Source organism: Micropterus salmoides, unplaced genomic scaffold (assembly GCF_014851395.1).
Source record: "Micropterus salmoides isolate LMB-PRFRI ecotype aquatic unplaced genomic scaffold, ASM1485139v1 Ms_hic_scaffold_20, whole genome shotgun sequence".
NCBI lineage: Eukaryota > Metazoa > Chordata > Actinopteri > Centrarchiformes > Centrarchidae > Micropterus > Micropterus salmoides.
Window position 1 is genome coordinate 12,173,614 of NW_024041151.1, and position 6,000 is coordinate 12,179,613.

Genomic DNA, 6,000 nt, shown 5'->3' on the forward strand with positions numbered 1-6,000 from the left:
AATTCAGATTCCCAGGGAAGTACTAAAACATTTCAGTTAGAATGTTAGGTTTAATTTGAATCAAGGTGAGAATCCACACCCCGCTTTTCCTGACAGTCTAAGATGAAAGCAAATAAGCCCACATTTCCATATCACTACAATAAGCATTGATGCAGTTAAACACCGGTTTTGATCTACACCCCCCCCCCCCCCCATCTTCTGATGTAAGCCGTCTTATTATCCTCTGCTATCGAGGAGGTAGCACAAGCACATGATGCGCGCATGCACACGGACACACACACACACCCACACACCCACCTGCTTTATTTTGGTTAAAATAAACAAAGTAGCAGTTTATGACTTGAAGCCTCTACCAGCTTCTGAAAGTTAAGAAAGCAGCTTCCAAATGAAGGGGACACTCATCTTGAAAAGCAAAACACCACTTTTTTGTTGTGGTCTTCACACACACACACACACACACACACACACACTGTTTCCTGATTACATGTCATAAAACTATAACTGGGTCAAGCTCAAGCTAGGTAGTTTACATTATCTCCTGGATAGCAGTAACACAGCAATTTAGCCTTTGGTGTAGAGTATACTGTATGTAAATATGAACAAATATCACAAAACAGTTCATCCACAGTACTTGGAGATATATAGATGGATGGATGGGTATATATAGATATATATGCATATAAGCCACAACACGCTACACCTAATAGAAAACTCTGAATTCACTCATGTGACCCACAAGTTGGTAGCCTTACATGATTTGATTATGATTTTCATATGTTTCAATGTGAAGGTAACAATCCATGACAGTCCATTTGTAGGTTTAGATGTCTTTTTTCCCCCCCAACATGTAACAGTCTACAAACCAAACAAGTAGTCCAGATATAATGGGGACTTTCCTTAAAATGCCACAAACCAGCCACGACAAGTCCCTTTGTGAGAGAAATAACAAGTTACGTTAATCTCTATCACAGTTTCCCTCTGAACCCACTGTGCTGACAATAAGGTCAAATCCCAAACCAGCCATGACAATGATGCTAATGTGAGCAAAACAGGGAAGCACCAGTTTTGTCAGTCTATTTCTAACTGAACAGAAACTATTAGCACATTAGAATACATTTAGCATTATCAAACAAAACTGGCACATCTGGACCAGCTAATCATAAAGTAAATGTGAGAATAGCAAGGTATAAGGAACATCTCCAATCAGAGTAAGTGTGTTAGATTTTCAATTTCACAATAGTCCGTGAAGCCGATATAATTGTTCTCTTTAAATGTCTAAGATTATGAACACCTGCTTTCAAAATCCAAAAAGGTTTTATTAGTCACATGCTCATATGTGCAGTGAAATTCATGTTGGCATACTCCAGATGGTTAATAAAAAAGGCTAGCGTGCAATAACTAATAATATTTTAAAATGGGGATAAACAGCAATTAGAAAGATAATGTTTTTATAAAAACATTTAAATATGTTTTATAAATATAAAATATAAATATTAAAATGCAAAAGCTGTGTGTAAGTGAGTGATGCAGTATACAATAAAATTCTGCACACGCCGAAATGCAAATATGCAAGGCAATGCAAAGGATTCACAGAGGACAATGTGGTAGACAAGGTGGAGAATACAGAAGCATGTTGCAGTCATAAGTAATTGTACCAAAATAGCAATAGCAAAAAGAGCCACAAAGAACAAGCAATCTTCACAGGTCAGCCATGATATGAAGTATATTATCACATAACATGTTTTAAACATGTCATGAGAGACATGTGCTCACTGAAAAAGACATCAAGCTAAAATTGATAGTCCTTAGAGCACTCCAAAAAAGCATAACTCAGATCCACCTTTTGTTCTGTTTCACTGTCCTACCAGACTTAACTTTACAAACAAATCTAAAATCTTCCTCGAAACTTTCACTTCTGAAATAATTTTTTTTTTCTTACTATAGAATCAGGCCTATATATGGTAATACTATTGTATATAATAATGGTGGAAACCAATGGCTTTTTATCCTTCCTCCACTTTTTCCTCCATAACAACTTATAATTTAGAGTGCAGCTTCTAAATTTCTCAATACTATTGCCACAAAATATGAAACTCATGACAGACAGTCATGGTAGAATACAACAAAAATGTTCAATGTTGACAGATGTTTTGAACCATTTTTCATTCCCTCCCCCACACATTTGAGCAAACCCAAATTAAACACAGCACAGAGTCATATTGACTTGCTAGATCCCAGCTTTCACAGATTTTTATAAACTCAAAATACAAAAACAAAGCAGATGAAAACGCAAATAAACAGGAAATGAGGCATAATTCTTATGTAAGATGAACCAAAAAACACTCAAGTCTGAGATGGGTACCAAAATACATCAGAACACATTTAATCATTGTTCATTTTCTGTAGTGCCTTTGTTCTTTAAAACTTTCTTCCAAATAAAGCCAAATGATGAGAAAAAACTGCAGACATCATGTGTGTTCCATAGAGATTGTCAGGTGTACAAATTTAAACATTATTTTAAAAGAGAGTTTGCCTAAAACATTTCTGTAACTTTACGAAACCAACAATCACAGACATACAGTGCAATTGGACATGGGAGTAGAGGAGAGAAGGTACGCAGGATTTGAATTTCTCTTTCAGACTCACTTGAGGGAAAAGTCAGGTGATCAGCAAAGTCATATGACTTTGATTGAAAGAGAACTTTTCGCTCCCTGTTGTCTAGGAACGCGTATGTATGAAATTTTACTTGATGAGATTCTTCCGTCTGGACCAAAGTGGTGGACAGACTGACAGACGTACATTGCCATCCTTACTACCACGTTGTTAGCATAGCTACAAAGTCCCAGGGTTGACTCAACATTTTAAAAAGAAGCAAAACACCTGTCTTGCTGTGTTTGGCATTATGAGCTACATTTGAGCATTGAGCAGGCATTGATCACATAGCCATAAACTCTCAGCATTAACTGGGTAAGCAGTCTCATCAATGTTCGGCTTTATTTCTGAAATGTAAAACAATGTCCTTTCTCTTAATCTGAATTTGCAGAAGACAGTTAATGAGTAAGCATGTCACAGGCCTAAATGTTTATGCAGGAATGCAGGTTAACCATTCTAGTGAATAAGAGGCGTGAAGTCTGAGGCGAAGTGGGTTACTACCCATCTTGCTCATTACCCATGAGAATGGGGAGAGCGGGTGCTGAGAAGACTGATTGTTTTGCGGCCCTTGTTATTTCAACAGAGACCTACAGTGGAATGTTTTTATCCGCACCGAGGCTGCTGTGCGGGCCAGCTCCTCTCGCATTGGACTATGGTGCTGCTCATTATTGAGGGGGCTTAGGAGGCAGCGGCCCAAAACAGCGAGAGCGGGCAGCCTTCGCCACTCCAGTGCCTCATTCCCTTTCTCTTTTTCAAACAGAGGGGATGTTTGTTCCCAGGTATTCCAGTGTATTCCCACACTATAGCTAGAGAAAAGAAAAACCTAAACATGGCTTTGTCTGCTGCTGCTGCCAAGTCTTGGCCACAGTCACACGGATTTTAAAGAAAATAATCCTGGAAATGTGATAGTGCTCTTTACTCTGCACTTAGGTGAAGCTTTTTCTTTCATGCCACCTTCCAGTCACTGACACAGTGACAAGCCATGAAATGGATTTGAAAACAATCTTCTGAAAAACTGCACTTCAGCAAAGTAACCCATACCTAAAAAAACAAACAAAAAAAAAGGTACAAATAATTTCAGCTTCTGGTGCTTTCTTGTAGTGCTCCCTCTATATATTTGCCAGGAACAAAAATGTCTGAAAAACATGTACATCTTTCTCTCTCAAACTTTTCTTTCATCCGAAATCTTTTGAAAACTCAAGCAATTCCCCATAAAAGCACCAGATTCCACTTCTATTTCCAAAAGCATAACTCGTAACATAAGATATGAGTAGGAATTTGTTCATATCCTACAAACATCAGAACTGTGGTCCCAGCTGGCAAACACATTTGGAACAGAAGCCGGTGAGAAGAGATACTCTGAGCCAACGTTGAGGTGAAAATCTTCCTGAAGTCATTCATGCCAGGAAAATTCAACAACAAACTCTGTGTGAACCTTTATTCCCAGAATCATACTGTGTTATGCGGCCTGCACGCATACGATTCAAATTCAGAAACACACATGGTGTCTAGGAAGGCCTGGATCAGAATATCTTTTGAACAAACATGACTAGTGATGTAAGGACTGGGGTTTTCTAAATGCGACTAAAAAAAATCAAATCCAGACTAGGTGCTATTACACTGATAAAAATGAAAACATATTTAAAGCACATCCTCCTCTAATGGTCTTGAACATTAAATGACGACACAGTTAGGTTTTTGTACTTGATGAATCCTTCCCTACTGCAAAACTGTAACAGGAGTTGAGAGACTGTGGTTGTAGTCACAGCTGGGTCTTACTAAAATCTGTTGTGAAGAAAACAGTAGCGGGAATGGAACAGAAGTGGTGACTCACCTAAACAAAAAGGGAAAACCAATGTTTGGTTTTCATTAATCGTAACCCACTTACATTTTAGTCAGTTAGCCAACAAGCCTTCCCAAATTATCTTACAAGGAGTTTAACAAGGTTGTTGATGGACACAACACTGCCACTACAACACTGAACCTGCATGGTACCTTTCACTTATGGTTTCTCTAACCATTAAGCCCTGCCTGGATGTTCATGTTTTATTTTTCAGCACAGCCAGGGTCAGGACCAGCCAGAAAGAGATCCATGACTATTCCATGATTATCAGCCCAGCTCTGGACCGGCAAATGCCCTCATTTCTCATTTTGGTCTCAACCTCATCCGCTCCATTTCTGTTAATCACAGGGTTGCTATGAGTACCGTGACATGCAGAGCATGGTTTTGCAAAACCTCACTCCAACCCCCCACCCACTTTCCAACACACACAAACCCAACCCACTGACTATTTTTCCCAATTTTTTCCCTATGATGATGCTCACACCATCTCCACCATAAGCTCTCTGGATAGGGATGTTCATCTTGCACAGTCACACAGACTCGCCACTTTCTTCTTCAGTCTTGAATGACACATTCAAAACCCTCCTGACATTTGACTGTGAGTTAACTTTGTTACTTTTTTAAGGTAATGAAGGTGGAAAGGGTAGAAACTGAGGTCTTACAGCCCCCATAAAACCTTCAGTCTGCACTGACACATTATGCCTCTAAAAGGCTTTAAACAACAGAAAATAAATTGTTGGTAAATGGAAAATGGTATGCATGTTGCTGGTGGATTAACCTGAAAGCAGTTAGCTAGACAGACACCCTGTTATTTTTGTAGTTGTCTTTCCTCCCAAACTTACAGTTAGTGGTGTGGTCAAAGATGCCCCATGCCAGACAGCAGTAGTATTGTTGTGAAGTTAATACAACATGCAGCAATACTTTCAGGACGAGACGTAATTTACTAAATATGTTTACAAGCATAAACTTAGCTAGCTAACAGCATGTCAACGTGTTTCTGTTTTTAGATAAAAGCCTCGCCACAACAGACTCAACTCCTCCTCAGTATTCCCGGGGACAGTTGCTGGCAACCGTTAACGTTATGCTAAAGTTAGCCACAATACAGTTAAGTTTTTGTACATTGAGTTTTAAGTGTCTGAAACGAAACTTACCAGGGGAGAAGAGCTACAACACCACTTGAAAGAGAAATGTTCGTAACGTTACTCCGACGCGGCTATGAGTGCGCACACAACCAGAGGCCATCCCATCCACAATGCAACATCTTGGGTTAACTAGTAGCTGACTGTGCGGCGAGGCAGGCAGGCAACAGGTTTAACTTTTCCACAGCGCGTTCAGCTATTAAAAAAATCCACTAACTTACACAGCAGATATTGTTTTCCAAAGCGCCACGGTTAAAAAAAAAAAAAAACAACACAAATCTCTTCTTCGGAAATCGCTCAGAAGTCGTGTTTACTGGCCACTCCACAGCATTCAGATCCCTTCCACCGCAGCCAAGTCACCATAAC

At 39.4% G+C, this 6,000-nt stretch overlaps 1 protein-coding gene across 4 annotated transcripts in view; it reads right to left on the reverse strand.

Moving 5' to 3' along the window:
- The window catches only part of ptpn13 (protein tyrosine phosphatase non-receptor type 13), a 49,346-nt gene extending 43,346 nt beyond the window's left edge, over positions 1-6,000 (reverse strand). For 3 of the 4 annotated variants that reach the window (XM_038733400.1, XM_038733399.1, XM_038733397.1), the window contains exon 1: positions 5,647-6,000. The gene's annotated coding sequence lies outside the window, so the exon portion shown is untranslated. The remainder of the gene's footprint in view (positions 1-5,646) is intronic. The other variant, XM_038733398.1, reaches the window with a different exon arrangement.